This window comes from Triturus cristatus, chromosome 1_2 (genome assembly GCF_964204655.1).
Source record: "Triturus cristatus chromosome 1_2, aTriCri1.1, whole genome shotgun sequence".
NCBI classification, from domain to species: Eukaryota; Metazoa; Chordata; class Amphibia; order Caudata; family Salamandridae; genus Triturus; species Triturus cristatus.
In genome coordinates this window covers 604,685,868-604,701,771 of record NC_140580.1, presented here as the reverse complement: position 1 = coordinate 604,701,771, position 15,904 = coordinate 604,685,868, and positions in this window count along the sequence as shown.

Here is a 15,904-nt window from a genome sequence, read left to right as displayed (position 1 = left end):
TCAACAGGGGCCGGGAGGCAGGCGCGCACCCGGCCACCCCCAGGGGCCCCCACGGCGGGCGGGCCAGGGCACTGCCTTCTCCGTCTCGGGATCGCCAGACCTCCCGGAGGTCTGACCCAGCAAACCCGGCGGAAAAAGGACCATCGGGAAGGGGCGGAGAGGCAGGAGCAGACCCGGGCCCCTGGGGGCCCCGGCAGGTGGGCCCCGGGTCTGCCTTCCCCCGTCTCGGGATCACCAGACCTCACGGAGCTCTGACCCAGCAAACTCGGAGAAAAAGGACCATCGGGAAGGGGGCTGAGAGGCAGGTGTGTGTACCCGGGCCCCTGGGGGCCCCGCTTCGGTCAGGCCCGGGTGCTGCCTTCCCCTGTCTCGGGATCCACGGACCTCATGGGGCTCTGACCCAGAAAACTCGGAGAGAAAGGACCATCGGGAAGGGGCTGAGAGGCAGGAGCGTACCCGGGCCCTGGGGGCCCCGGCGGGCGGGCCCCGGGTCTGCCTTCCCCCGTCTCGGGATCACCGGACCTCACGGAGCTCTGACCCAGCAAACTCGGAGAAAAAGGACCATCGGGAAGGGGGCTGAGAGGCAGGTGTGCATACCCAGGCCCCTGGGGGCCACTGGGAGCCCCGGCGGGTGGGCCCGGGTGCTGCCTTCCCCGTCTCGCGATCTCCGGACCTCGCGGAGGTCTGACCCAGCAAACCGGGCGGAGATAGGACCATCGGGAAGGGGCTGAGAGGCAGGAGCGTACCCGGGACCCTGGGGGCCCCGGCGGGTGGGCCCCGGGTCTGCCTTCCCCCGTCTCGGGATCACCGGACCTCACGGAGCTCTGACCCAGCAAACTCAGAGAAAAAGGACCATCGGGAAGGGGGCTGAGAGGCAGGTGTGCGTACCCGGGCCCCTGGGGGCCCCGCTTTGGGCGGGCCCGGGTGCTGCCTTCCCCTGTCTCGGGATCCACGGACCTCACGGGGCTCTGACCCAGAAAACTCGGAGAGAAAGGACCATCAGGAAGGGGCTGAGAGGCAGGAGCGTACCCGGGCCCCTGGGGGCCCCCGCGGGCGGGCCCCGGGTCTGCCTTCCCCTGATTCAGAATCGCCAAACCTCACTTTGGTCCGACTGACCCTCTCCCTAGTAATCCGGAGGAAAATTACCCCCCTTTCTTGTAATCCGTGTGCACGAGGTGACAGAGGGGACCCTAGGCGCGAATGTACCCGACCTCCTGGAGCCCTCGCTGGGATCCGGGAGGCAAATGGACCCTCATCGAGACTTCCAGGCAAGCTCGGCCATCTGGTCGCGCACAATGCTTTCCTATGGGGCGACCAGATGGCCGAGCTTGCCTGGAAGTCTCGATGGGGGTCCATTTGCCTCCCGGATCCCAGCGAGGGCTCCAGGAGGTCGTGTACATTCGCGCCTAGGGTCCCCTCTGTCTTAAGGGACGTGCGCGACCAGATGGCCGAAGGGGCTTGCGCGACCAGATGGCCGAGGGGACAGGCGTGACCAGATGGCCGAGGGGAAAGGGAAAAGGGAAGGGGAAGCCTCCCCGGGCCCTCCGGACCACGCCCCGGGCACCATGCCGCGTGGCAGGACCCCGGAGGAGGCCGCACTCCCTGGGGGCCCCCAGGGGCCAATGAACCCACACGAGCCTGGGGAGGCTCCCCGGAGACAACGGAACCCCGCCCCGGGCCTTTGGCAGTGCCGCAGGCCGGGGGACGGGGCCCGGGGCCGGAGACACCGACCCGGGGCCCGGCCGGGCCCCTGGACCCAGCCGGGGCTCCCGGGCCCGCAGGCGCAGGGGAAGCCTCCCCGGGACCTCCGGACCCCGCCCCGAGCACCCTGCCACGCGGCAGGACCCGGGACGGAGCCCGGGGCGGGGAGGCCGCCCTACCCGGGGCCACCAGGGGCCCCCAGGGGCCAATGAACCCAGACGAGCCTGGGAAGGCTCCCCGGACACAACGGAACCCCGTCCCAGGCCTTTGGCAGTGCCGCAGGCCGGGGGACGGGGCCCGGGGACGGAGACCCCGACCCGGGGCCCGGCCGGGCCCCTGGACCCAGCCGGAGCTCCCAGGCCCGCAGGCGCAGGGGAAGCCTCCCCGGGCCCTCCGGACCCCGCCCCGGGCACCCTGCCACGCGGCAGGACCCCGGACGGAGCCCGGGGCGGGGAGGCCACCCTCCCCCAGGCCCCCAGGGGCCAATTAACCCAGACAGGCCTGGAGAGGCTCCCCGGACACAACGGAACCCCGTCCCAGGCCTTTGGCAGTGCGGCAGGCCGGGGGACGGGGCCCGGTGCCGGAGACCCCGACCCGGGGCCCGGCCGGGCCCCTGGACCCAGCCGGGGCTCCCAGGCCCGCAGGCGCAGGGAAAGCCTCCCCGGGCCCTGAGGAGCCCGCCCCGGGCACCCTGCCACGTGGCAGGACCCCAGACGGAGCCCGGGGCGGGGAGGCTGCCCTCCCCGGGGCCCCCAGGGGCCAATGAACCCAGACAGGCCTGGGGAGGCTCCCCGGACACAACGGAACCCCGTCCCAGGCCTTTGGCAGTGCCGCCGGCTGGGGGACGGGGCCCGGGCCGGAGACCCCGACCCGGGGCCCGGCCGGGCCCCTGGACCCAGCCGGGGCTCCCAGGCCCACAGGCGCAGGGGAAGCCTCCCCGGGCCCTCCGGAGCCCACCCTGGGCACCCTGCCACGTGGCAGGACCCCAGACGGAGCCCGGGGCGGGGAGGCCGCCCTCCCCGGGGCCCCCAGGGGCCAATGAACCCAGACAGGCCTGGGGAGGCTCCCCGGACACAACGGAACCCCGTCCCAGGCCTTTGGCAGTGCCGCAGGCCGGGGGACGGGGCCCAGGGCCCATCCGGACCCCTTGTCCCGGGCACCCTGCCACGCGGCAGTCCCCGGGACAGGACCGGGGCAGCATCCGGGCCCGTCCAGCTGCCGGCTGAGGACCGAGAGGGGTCCCAGAGTACCCTGTCCCTAGTAATCCGGAGGAAGGCTACATAGCGGTAGGGCTCCTGCCTGAACCATGGGCTCGGTGGGCTCTCTGCTTCCCGGGGGCTGGGGGACAGCGGCTGGGACTCGGGCACGGGGAGGACCGACGGAGCTCTCGGGCCCGGGCGCCCCGGGGGTAGGACTGCCCGGGACCCGTGGAGCCCGTCCCTGGGCACTTTGCCACGCCGCAGGCCGGAGGAGTGAAGCCTGGGAGGATGTTGCCTGGGCGTAGCCCATCTGGTCCCCGGCAAAAAACCGCCAGCCCCGGAGGGGTCTTCCGGCATACCCTGCCCATACTAATCCGGAGGAAGGCTACCCCCCTTTCTTGAAACCCACGCGCTCCGAGTGACGGAGGGGACCCTAGGCACGGACGCGCCCGACCTCATGGAGCCCTGGCTGGGATCCGGGAGGTGAATGGACCCTCATCGGGACTTCCAGGCCGGCCCGGCCATCTGGTCGCCCCATTGGAAAGCATTGCGCGCGACCAGATGGCCGAGGGGAGAGGTGCAACCAGATGGACGGGACTGAAAGGACTCCCATCTGTCCAACCCCGAGCCTTCGCGCTAGGGTTCCTGCCTGCCCACGCAGGGCTCCGTGGCTGTAGGGCTCAGGGGCTGCAGGGCTCCAGGGCTGCAGGGCTGCAGGGCTCCGGTCCTGCAGGGCTCCAGGGCTCCGGGCTGAAGGGCTCCAGGGCTGCAGGACTTTGGGGCTGCAGGCCTCGGGGGACGCCCGGGGGACCCATGGAGCCCGTCCTGGGCACTTTGCCTCGCCGCGGGCTGGAGGAGGGAGCACCGGACGCCCCGGGGAAGTGTCGTCCGGGCTTGGCCCATCTGGTCCCCGCCTGAGAACCGCAATCCCCAGGAGGGGTGTCCCGGCATACCCTGCCCCTACTAATCCGGAGGAAGGCTACCCACCTTTCTTGTAACCCTCGCGCTCCGAGTGACAGACGGGACCCTAGGCGCAGATGCGCCCGGCCTCCTGGAGCCCTGGCTGGGATCCGCGAGGCGAATGGACCCTCATCGGGACTTCCAGGCTGGCCCGGCCATCTGGTCGCCCCATTGGAAAGCATTGCGCGTGACCAGATGGCGGAGGGGAGAGGTGCAACCAGATGGACGGGACTGAAAGAACTCCCATCTGTCCAACCCCGAGCCTTCGCGCTAGGGTTCCCGCCTGCCCACGCAGGGCTCCATGGCTGCAGGGCTCCGGGGCTGCAGGGCTCCAGGGCTGCAGGGCTCTGGGCCTGCAGGGCTCCGGGGCTGCAGGGCTACGGGGCTGCAGGGCTCCGGGCCTGCAGGGCTCCGGGGCTGCAGGGCTCCGGGCCTGCAGGGCTCCGGGCCTGCAGGGCTCCGGGCCTGCAGGGCTCCGGGCCTGCAGGGCTCCAGGGCTCCGGGCTGAAGGGCTGCAGGGCTTTGGGGCTGCAGGCCTCGGTGGCTGCAGGGCTCCGGGGCTGCAGGGCTCCGGGCCTGCAGGGCTCCGGGGCTGCAGGGCTCCGGGCCTGCAGGGCTCCGGGCCTGCAGGGCTCCGGGGCTGCAGGGCTCCAGGGCTCCGGGCTGAAGGGCTCCAGGGCTGCAGGGCTTTGGGGCTGCAGGCCTCGGTGGACGCCCGGGGGACCCATGGAGCCCATCCTGGGCACTTTGCCTCGCCGCGGGCTGGAGGAGGGAGCACCGGACGCCCCGGGGAAGTGTCGTCCGGGCTTGGCCCATCTGGTCCCCGCCTGAGAACCGCAATCCCCAGGAGGGGTGTCCCGGCATACCCTGCCCCTACTAATCCGGAGGAAGGCTACCCACCTTTCTTGTAACCCTCGCGCTCCGAGTGACGGAGGGGACCCTAGGCGCGGACGCGCCCGGCCTCCTGGAGCCCTGGCTGGGATCCGCGAGGCGAATGGACCCTCATCGGGACTTCCAGGCCGGCCCGGCCATCTGGTCGCCCCATTGGAAAGCATTGCGCGCGACCAGATGGCCGAGGGGAGAGGTGCAACCAGATGGACGGGACTGAAAGGACTCCCATCTGTCCAACCCCGAGCCTTCGTGCTAGGGTTCCTGCCTGCCCACGCAGGGCTCCGTGGCTGCAGGGCTCCGGGGCTGCAGGGCTCCAGGGCTGCAGGGCTGCAGGGCTCCGGTCCTGCAGGGCTCCAGGGCTCCGGGCTGAAGGGCTCCAGGGCTGCAGGACTTTGGGGCTGCAGGCCTCGGGGGACGCCCGGGGGACCCATGGAGCCCGTCCTGGGCACTTTGCCTCGCCGCGGGCTGGAGGAGGGAGCACCGGACGCCCCGGGGAAGTGTCGTCCGGGCTTGGCCCATCTGGTCCCCGCCTGAGAACCGCAATCCCCAGGAGGGGTGTCCCGGCATACCCTGCCCCTACTAATCCGGAGGAAGGCTACCCACCTTTCTTGTAACCCTCGCGCTCCGAGTGACAGACGGGACCCTAGGCGCAGATGCGCCCGGCCTCCTGGAGCCCTGGCTGGGATCCGCGAGGCGAATGGACCCTCATCGGGACTTCCAGGCTGGCCCGGCCATCTGGTCGCCCCATTGGAAAGCATTGCGCGTGACCAGATGGCGGAGGGGAGAGGTGCAACCAGATGGACGGGACTGAAAGAACTCCCATCTGTCCAACCCCGAGCCTTCGCGCTAGGGTTCCCGCCTGCCCACGCAGGGCTCCATGGCTGCAGGGCTCCGGGGCTGCAGGGCTCCAGGGCTGCAGGGCTCTGGGCCTGCAGGGCTCCGGGGCTGCAGGGCTACGGGGCTGCAGGCCTCTGGGCCTGCAGGGCTCCGGGGCTGCAGGGCTCCGGGCCTGCAGGGCTCCGGGGCTGCAGGGCTCCGGGCCTGCAGGGCTCCGGGCCTGCAGGGCTCCGGGCCTGCAGGGCTCCGGGCCTGCAGGGCTCCAGGGCTCCGGGCTGAAGGGCTGCAGGGCTTTGGGGCTGCAGGCCTCGGTGGCTGCAGGGCTCCGGGGCTGCAGGGCTCCGGGCCTGCAGGGCTCCGGGGCTGCAGGGCTCCGGGCCTGCAGGGCTCCGGGCCTGCAGGGCTCCGGGGCTGCAGGGCTCCGGGCCTGCAGGGCTCCGGGCCTGCAGGGCTCCGGGGCTGCAGGGCTCCAGGTCTCCGGGCTGAAGGGCTCCAGGGCTGCAGGGCTTTGGGGCTGCAGGCCTCGGTGGACGCCCGGGGGACCCATGGAGCCCATCCTGGGCACTTTGCCTCGCCGCGGGCTGGAGGAGGGAGCACCGGACGCCCCGGGGAAGTGTCGTCCGGGCTTGGCCCATCTGGTCCCCGCCTGAGAACCGCAATCCCCAGGAGGGGTGTCCCGGCATACCCTGCCCCTACTAATCCGGAGGAAGGCTACCCACCTTTCTTGTAACCCTCGCGCTCCGAGTGACGGAGGGGACCCTAGGCGCGGACGCGCCCGGCCTCCTGGAGCCCTGGCTGGGATCCGCGAGGCGAATGGACCCTCATCGGGACTTCCAGGCCGGCCCGGCCATCTGGTCGCCCCATTGGAAAGCATTGCGCGCGACCAGATGGCCGAGGGGAGAGGTGCAACCAGATGGACGGGACTGAAAGGACTCCCATCTGTCCAACCCCGAGCCTTCGTGCTAGGGTTCCTGCCTGCCCACGCAGGGCTCCGTGGCTGCAGGGCTCCGGGGCTGCAGGGCTCCAGGGCTGCAGGGCTCTGGGCCTGCAGGGCTCCGGGGCTGCAGGGCTCCGGGGCTGCAGGGCTCTGGGCCTGCAGGGCTCTGGGGCTGCAGGGCTCCGGGCCTGCAGGGCTCTGGGGCTGCAGGGCTCCGGGCCTGCAGGGCTCCGGGGCTGCAGGGCTCCGGGCCTGCAGGGCTCCGGGCCTGCAGGGCTCCAGGGCTCCAGGGCTCCGGGCTGAAGGGCTCCAGGGCTGCAGGGCTTTGGGGCTGCAGGCCTCGGTGGCTGCAGGGCTCCGGGGCTGCAGGGCTCCGGGCCTGCAGGGCTCCGGGGCTGCAGGGCTCCAGGGCTCCGGGCTCCGGGCCTGCAGGCCTCGGTGGACGCCCGGGGGACCCATGGAGCCCGTCCTGGGCACTTTGCCTCGCCGCGGGCTGGAGGAGGGAGCACCGGACGCCCCGGGGAAGTGTCGTCCGGGCTTGGCCCATCTGGTCCCCGCCTGAGAACCACAATCCCCAGGAGGGGTGTCCCGGCATACCCTGCCCCTACTAATCCGGAGGAAGGCTACCCACCTTTCTTGTAACCCTCGCGCTCCGAGTGACGGAGGGGACCCTAGGCGCGGACGCGCCCGGCCTCCTGGAGCCCTGGCTGGGATCCGCGAGGCGAATGGACTCTCATCGGGACTTCCAGGCCGGCCCGGCCATCTGGTCGCCCCATTGGAAAGCATTGCGCGCGACCAGATGGCCAAGGGAAAGGTGTGACCAGATGGCCGGGACCGAAAGGACTCCCAGCTGCCCACACCGAGCCATAGCGGTAGGGCTCCCGCCTGCCCTTGCAGGGCTCCGGGGCTCTGCACCAGGGTCCCTTGTCCCGGGCAGATGGACACTTGGCAGGCCGCAGGACGTGGGATCCCAGGCCCTGACCAAAAATCAGGAGGCCCGGGGCCGTTCCCTGCTTCTCAACGCAGCCAGGCAGGGGAGATAGGGGAGCCTGCCCAAGCACGAGGGACCCCAGTCCCGGGCACACGGTCCCTCAGGTTGTGCGCTTGTTTTCCACAATTATTTTTTCAAAATTCCGCGAAGAGGCATTCCGCAAATTCCGCCCAGCCCTAGGAAGTTCCAACAAGGCTTTAGCTGGAGATTGTGTAGTATTAACATTTAGGTCACCAGCTCTGGTTCAAACCATACTAGACAAGGGGGGAAATTGGCCAGTCAGAACTACAGGGATAAACATTCTACCCCTGGGCTTCTTTTACCAACTGCATAGACTCCCACAGTATATCCCAGAGGAAGAGAGATCGTTTGGGATAAGACAACCTAGGTATGCTGTTCTACTCAGCAATCACTACAATATTTTTAACACCTTAGAGGATATTGACTGACTGGCACCATTGAGCTGGTACCCGAACCAGGACGAGGGCCTATCTAGGGGTCGCGGTGATGTAACATTGCTTAATGGCAGCACCACAGATTCCAACAAATTAGTGCTTAGATCACTCCCTGTTATAGTCGAAAGGGAAACGTGCAAGAGAGAGAGTGGTACTAGAAGTTTAGCCCCACTCTCTGAATTGTGTGAGCCCCCAACTCAAGTAAACTCTAGCACGGGAAATACCAATACAACCCCTCCAATTAATGCTTGAATTGGATCCCTGTCCAATTAGGATTGTTCTGTTTGTGAGATTATTTCATGGAATATTCCAGGGTTGTGCAATAAGACAAATAATCAAACATGGTGTGATTTTATTTTAAACTTTGACATACTATGTTTCCAGGAAACATGGACCAGAGATCAAATTCATAACAATGGTTTTAAAACATTTCACACGCCTGAAGTGAGGGGACAATGGGGTAGAGCTAAGGGAGGGCTTTATATATATATATATATATATATATATATATATATACACACACACACACACATATATATATATATATATATATTACCGCTGCAACTCCCCTCCTCTCATTTAGTTCCTCTGGAGAAAGACAGCACTCGCGGGGGACCGTTTCCGTAATTTATTAATAGGAAACTTTACACGCTCACAAAACAGACGCGTTTCGGTAACGACCTTTTTCTATGTTTACCGAAGCGCCATTCCGCCATGATTTTAAACATTCATCAATTTCATGGATATCAACAAGGGACAAACGTTAATCGCGTTGTCCCTAACATTTCCTCTTCAACATAGGCGCCATCTTGAGATGTCCAGACCACATCCCGACCCCCAAGAGGCAAGCAAGCTCAAACATATACGAGCTCTGAATTCACAATTGAAATTATTTACATTTCAACCCACCGATGGGTGGACCTTTGTTTACAAATTCATATATATTGTGTAAACAACACTCACAACATAAAGCCCTGAATCGGCAAATCCTCAGAGGAAATTAAACACTTACTACTCTAAATCATGACTCAGGCTGCCTGGTTATACATTCTAATAAATGTCCTACATAAATGTATACAAAACTATGAACAGATTTACAAGTGGGCTTACGCTAACCTTCAAGACAATTCTTTTTGTAAATTTTGTAAATCAGAGGGATTAAAAGAGAAAACAAAACAAAAGAACAAGTTCAAATTCATCCAATATATACATATCTGCCTGTCCTATGCATCAATCACGGAGAATCCATCAGGCCTATAGGGCTAATCACATAAATGGATCTAAAGCAATACTTATACTTCTACTCCCCTAAGTGGATGGCCAACTCTTCACTACTGTTAAGGCCCCAGGGTGTTTTTGTCTGTAGAGCGATAATATACCGCGACTCCAACCTCCGGAGTCTCAATATCCTATCACCCCCTCTGGGGTTTATCGTACATGGTCCAGACAAAAATAGCTTAACTGATCCCTGTTACGATTATGCATTTTATCAAAGTGTCGTGCTACGGGATATGTCTCATCTTCTTTGGCTATCGCCCGCATGTGTTCCAGTATTCTAATCTTTGTGGGATGAATAGTACTGCCCACATAACGTAGGCCACATGGGCACGTAAGACAGTATACTGTGTAAGGTGTGGTGCATGTCAATAACTTTCTGATATCCCTGCTAGTACTTATGCTTGGGATATCATAACGAAGCACCCTCTTACTCCCTTTACAAGCTTTGCACTTGCCACACGGGAAGAATCCTTGTAATGCCCCAAATGTTGATCTTGGGGTGTCACATAAATAACTACCCACTAAATAATTTTTAAGTGATCTAGCTTTCCTGAATGTAATTAGGGGGTTAGATGGAAGATCTCCCCCTATTATACTATCAGTCTGTAGAATGTGCCAGTTTCTTCTCATGATTCTTTTTATATCCCTAGCATTCCTAGAGAAGGTGGTAATAAGCCTGAATTTGCCTCCACTGGTTTCATTATCAATATTCTGTATCTCTTTGGTCTTCAATAAATCCGCCCTTTTGGTGGCATCCACTCTCCCAAAGTCCTCATCCAGAACTCCCTTACTGTAACCTCGTGTTACAAAACGTTTGATACTGTTACCCGCTGCCTGTTGAAACTCTCTGTCATCCGAGCTGTTCCTCTTTATCCGGAGTAATTCCCCATAGGGGATACTCCTGACCAGATTAGTAGGGTGACTGCTCGAGGCATGCAGGACAGAATTCCCTGCAGTCTCCTTTCGATAGAGTTTCGTTTTTAGTTGTCCTCCCTCTACATAGATGTTCAGATCAAGATAGTTAACTGATACAGCATCAACCTCGCCAGTGAATTCAAGGTTCACCTCGTTAGTGTTCAGGACCCTGATGTAATCTCTAGCCGTGTCAAGTGAACCGTTCCACACGATGAACAAGTCATCAATGAAACGGTACCACCTGACAACCTGATTTGTCCAGTCCATATTGGATACACCCCAGGCTACCTGCTCCTCCCACCAGCCTACGAACAAGTTCGCATAGCTGGGGGCGAAGCAGGTACCCATGGCCGTTCCTGAGGTCTGTCTGTACATCTGTGTCTGGAACAGAAAAATATTATTAGTAAGACAGAATCTCGCAAAGTCCAGTATCAATTCACTGTGTTCCATGTACTTAAGAGGGCGTTTCTTCAGGAAATACTCCATTGCCACTAGTCCATCCTGATGCGCTATAGAGGTATACAGACTAGTGATGTCCAATACCATCAATTTGTACTCCTCCTTCCATTGTAATGAAGCAATGTGACCCAGCAAATCCTTAGTGTCGTTGTGAGTGTTGTTTACACAATATATATGAATTTGTAAACAAAGGTCCACCCATCGGTGGGTTGAAATGTAAATAATTTCAATTGTGAATTCAGAGCTCGTATATTTTTGAGCTTGCTTGCCTCTCGGGGGTCGGGATGTGGTCTGGACATCTCAAGATGGTGCCTATGTTGAAGAGGAAATGTTAGGGACAACGCGATTTACGTTTGTCCCTTGTTGATATCCATGAAATTGATGAATGTTTAAAATCATGGCGGAATGGCGCTTCGGTAAACATAGAAAAAGGTTGTTACCGAAACGCGTCTGTTTTGTGAGCGTGTAAAGTTTCCTATTAATAAATTACGGAAACGGTCCCCTGCGAGTGCTGTCTTTCTCCAGAGGAACTAAATGAGAGGAGGGGAGTTGCAGCGGTAATAGATATGCGGGTACACCCCCGCACTAAGGAGCACCCGCCTGAGAGTGCACCTGACTGGTGTTTTGGAGCAAGAATATTTATATATATATATATATATATATATATATATATATATATATATATATTTTCCAACAAAGATGCCCAAAGTATTTGAAAGCGCACACGACTTACAGAGGAAAACCTTCCGGTTTTATTTCTATGAAGAACAGGCATCAGCTTTCAATTCATTTCTCCTTGTCCCGACGCGTTTCGAGGCTTCCTGCCTCTTAGTCATGGGTGATTAGGCAAATGCAGCAGATGGCTCCGACATTTCTTTTTACAGCATACTTTATTTAAATACCCCCAGTGGGCTTTGCGTAGTGCGTTAGTGTTGTCTTGTGATGCTGGGACTTGTAGTCCATGTTCGGAGTCATTTTAACTTTAAAACCCCCAGTGGGCTCCGCTGTAATGTGCTTTAAATTTAATCCTTTATTTACCTTCAGTGGGCTTTGAAAATGACGCCAGTTCGAATTAATCTCCCCTGAAGTGCTGATGAATCTGGCACAGTTCCGATTCCAGCCTCCCAAGAGTAGAGGGATGGTGCAGCTTTCCACGGCAGGGCTGCCGTTTAAATATTTTCCAACAAAGATGCCCAAAGCATTTGAAAGCGCACACGACTTACAGAGGAAAACCTTCCGGTTTTATTTCTATGAAGAACAGGCATCAGCTTTCAATTCATTTCTCCTTGTCCCGACGCGTTTCGAGGCTTCCTGCCTCTTAGTCATGGGTGATTAGGCAAATGCAGCAGATGGCTCCGACATTTCTTTTTACAGCATACTTTATTTAAATACCCCCAGTGGGCTTTGCGTAGTGCGTTAGTGTTGTCTTGTGATGCTGGGACTTGTAGTCCATGTTCGGAGTCATTTTAACTTTAAAACCCCCAGTGGGCTCCGCTGTAATGTGCTTTAAATTTAATCCTTTATTTACCTTCAGTGGGCTTTGAAAATGACGCCAGTTCGAATTAATCTCCCCTGAAGTGCTGATGAATCTGGCACAGTTCCGATTCCAGCCTCCCAAGAGTAGAGGGATGGTGCAGCTTTCCACGGCAGGGCTGCCGTTTAAATATTTTCCAACAAAGATGCCCAAAGCATTTGAAAGCGCACACGACTTACAGAGGAAAACCTTCCGGTTTTATTTCTATGAAGAACAGGCATCAGCTTTCAATTCATTTCTCCTTGTCCCGACGCGTTTCGAGGCTTCCTGCCTCTTAGTCATGGGTGATTAGGCAAATGCAGCAGATGGCTCCGACATTTCTTTTTACAGCATACTTTATTTAAATACCCCCAGTGGGCTTTGCGTAGTGCGTTAGTGTTGTCTTGTGATGCTGGGACTTGTAGTCCATGTTCGGAGTCATTTTAACTTTAAAACCCCCAGTGGGCTCCGCTGTAATGTGCTTTAAATTTAATCCTTTATTTACCTTCAGTGGGCTTTGAAAATGACGCCAGTTCGAATTAATCTCCCCTGAAGTGCTGATGAATCTGGCACAGTTCCGATTCCAGCCTCCCAAGAGTAGAGGGATGGTGCAGCTTTCCACGGCAGGGCTGCCGTTTAAATATTTTCCAACAAAGATGCCCAAAGCATTTGAAAGCGCACACGACTTACAGAGGAAAACCTTCCGGTTTTATTTCTATGAAGAACAGGCATCAGCTTTCAATTCATTTCTCCTTGTCCCGACGCGTTTCGAGGCTTCCTGCCTCTTAGTCATGGGTGATTAGGCAAATGCAGCAGATGGCTCCGACATTTCTTTTTACAGCATACTTTATTTAAATACCCCCAGTGGGCTTTGCGTAGTGCGTTAGTGTTGTCTTGTGATGCTGGGACTTGTAGTCCATGTTCGGAGTCATTTTAACTTTAAAACCCCCAGTGGGCTCCGCTGTAATGTGCTTTAAATTTAATCCTTTATTTACCTTCAGTGGGCTTTGAAAATGACGCCAGTTCGAATTAATCTCCCCTGAAGTGCTGATGAATCTGGCACAGTTCCGATTCCAGCCTCCCAAGAGTAGAGGGATGGTGCAGCTTTCCACGGCAGGGCTGCCGTTTAAATATTTTCCAACAAAGATGCCCAAAGCATTTGAAAGCGCACACGACTTACAGAGGAAAACCTTCCGGTTTTATTTCTATGAAGAACAGGCATCAGCTTTCAATTCATTTCTCCTTGTCCCGACGCGTTTCGAGGCTTCCTGCCTCTTAGTCATGGGTGATTAGGCAAATGCAGCAGATGGCTCCGACATTTCTTTTTACAGCATACTTTATTTAAATACCCCCAGTGGGCTTTGCGTAGTGCGTTAGTGTTGTCTTGTGATGCTGGGACTTGTAGTCCATGTTCGGAGTCATTTTAACTTTAAAACCCCCAGTGGGCTCCGCTGTAATGTGCTTTAAATTTAATCCTTTATTTACCTTCAGTGGGCTTTGAAAATGACGCCAGTTCGAATTAATCTCCCCTGAAGTGCTGATGAATCTGGCACAGTTCCGATTCCAGCCTCCCAAGAGTAGAGGGATGGTGCAGCTTTCCACGGCAGGGCTGCCGTTTAAATATTTTCCAACAAAGATGCCCAAAGCATTTGAAAGCGCACACGACTTACAGAGGAAAACCTTCCGGTTTTATTTCTATGAAGAACAGGCATCAGCTTTCAATTCATTTCTCCTTGTCCCGACGCGTTTCGAGGCTTCCTGCCTCTTAGTCATGGGTGATTAGGCAAATGCAGCAGATGGCTCCGACATTTCTTTTTACAGCATACTTTATTTAAATACCCCCAGTGGGCTTTGCGTAGTGCGTTAGTGTTGTCTTGTGATGCTGGGACTTGTAGTCCATGTTCGGAGTCATTTTAACTTTAAAACCCCCAGTGGGCTCCGCTGTAATGTGCTTTAAATTTAATCCTTTATTTACCTTCAGTGGGCTTTGAAAATGACGCCAGTTCGAATTAATCTCCCCTGAAGTGCTGATGAATCTGGCACAGTTCCGATTCCAGCCTCCCAAGAGTAGAGGGATGGTGCAGCTTTCCACGGCAGGGCTGCCGTTTAAATATTTTCCAACAAAGATGCCCAAAGCATTTGAAAGCGCACACGACTTACAGAGGAAAACCTTCCGGTTTTATTTCTAGGAAGCCTCGAAACGCGTCGGGACAAGGAGAAATGAATTGAAAGCTGATGCCTGTTCTTCATAGAAATAAAACCGGAAGGTTTTCCTCTGTAAGTCGTGTGCGCTTTCAAATGCTTTGGGCATCTTTGTTGGAAAATATTTAAACGGCAGCCCTGCCGTGGAAAGCTGCACCATCCCTCTACTCTTGGGAGGCTGGAATCGGAACTGTGCCAGATTCATCAGCACTTCAGGGGAGATTAATTCGAACTGGCGTCATTTTCAAAGCCCACTGAAGGTAAATAAAGGATTAAATTTAAAGCACATTACAGCGGAGCCCACTGGGGGTTTTAAAGTTAAAATGACTCCGAACATGGACTACAAGTCCCAGCATCACAAGACAACACTAACGCACTACGCAAAGCCCACTGGGGGTATTTAAATAAAGTATGCTGTAAAAAGAAATGTCGGAGCCATCTGCTGCATTTGCCTAATCACCCATGACTAAGAGGCAGGAAGCCTCGAAACGCGTCGGGACAAGGAGAAATGAATTGAAAGCTGATGCCTGTTCTTCATAGAAATAAAACCGGAAGGTTTTCCTCTGTAAGTCGTGTGCGCTTTCAAATGCTTTGGGCATCTTTGTTGGAAAATATTTAAACGGCAGCCCTGCCGTGGAAAGCTGCACCATCCCTCTACTCTTGGGAGGCTGGAATCGGAACTGTGCCAGATTCATCAGCACTTCAGGGGAGATTAATTCGAACTGGCGTCATTTTCAAAGCCCACTGAAGGTAAATAAAGGATTAAATTTAAAGCACATTACAGCGGAGCCCACTGGGGGTTTTAAAGTTAAAATGACTCCGAACATGGACTACAAGTCCCAGCATCACAAGACAACACTAACGCACTACGCAAAGCCCACTGGGGGTATTTAAATAAAGTATGCTGTAAAAAGAAATGTCGGAGCCATCTGCTGCATTTGCCTAATCACCCATGACTAAGAGGCAGGAAGCCTCGAAACGCGTCGGGACAAGGAGAAATGAATTGAAAGCTGATGCCTGTTCTTCATAGAAATAAAACCGGAAGGTTTTCCTCTGTAAGTCGTGTGCGCTTTCAAATGCTTTGGGCATCTTTGTTGGAAAATATTTAAACGGCAGCCCTGCCGTGGAAAGCTGCACCATCCCTCTACTCTTGGGAGGCTGGAATCGGAACTGTGCCAGATTCATCAGCACTTCAGGGGAGATTAATTCGAACTGGCGTCATTTTCAAAGCCCACTGAAGGTAAATAAAGGATTAAATTTAAAGCACATTACAGCGGAGCCCACTGGGGGTTTTAAAGTTAAAATGACTCCGAACATGGACTACAAGTCCCAGCATCACAAGACAACACTAACGCACTACGCAAAGCCCACTGGGGGTATTTAAATAAAGTATGCTGTAAAAAGAAATGTCGGAGCCATCTGCTGCATTTGCCTAATCACCCATGACTAAGAGGCAGGAAGCCTCGAAACGCGTCGGGACAAGGAGAAATGAATTGAAAGCTGATGCCTGTTCTTCATAGAAATAAAACCGGAAGGTTTTCCTCTGTAAGTCGTGTGCGCTTTCAA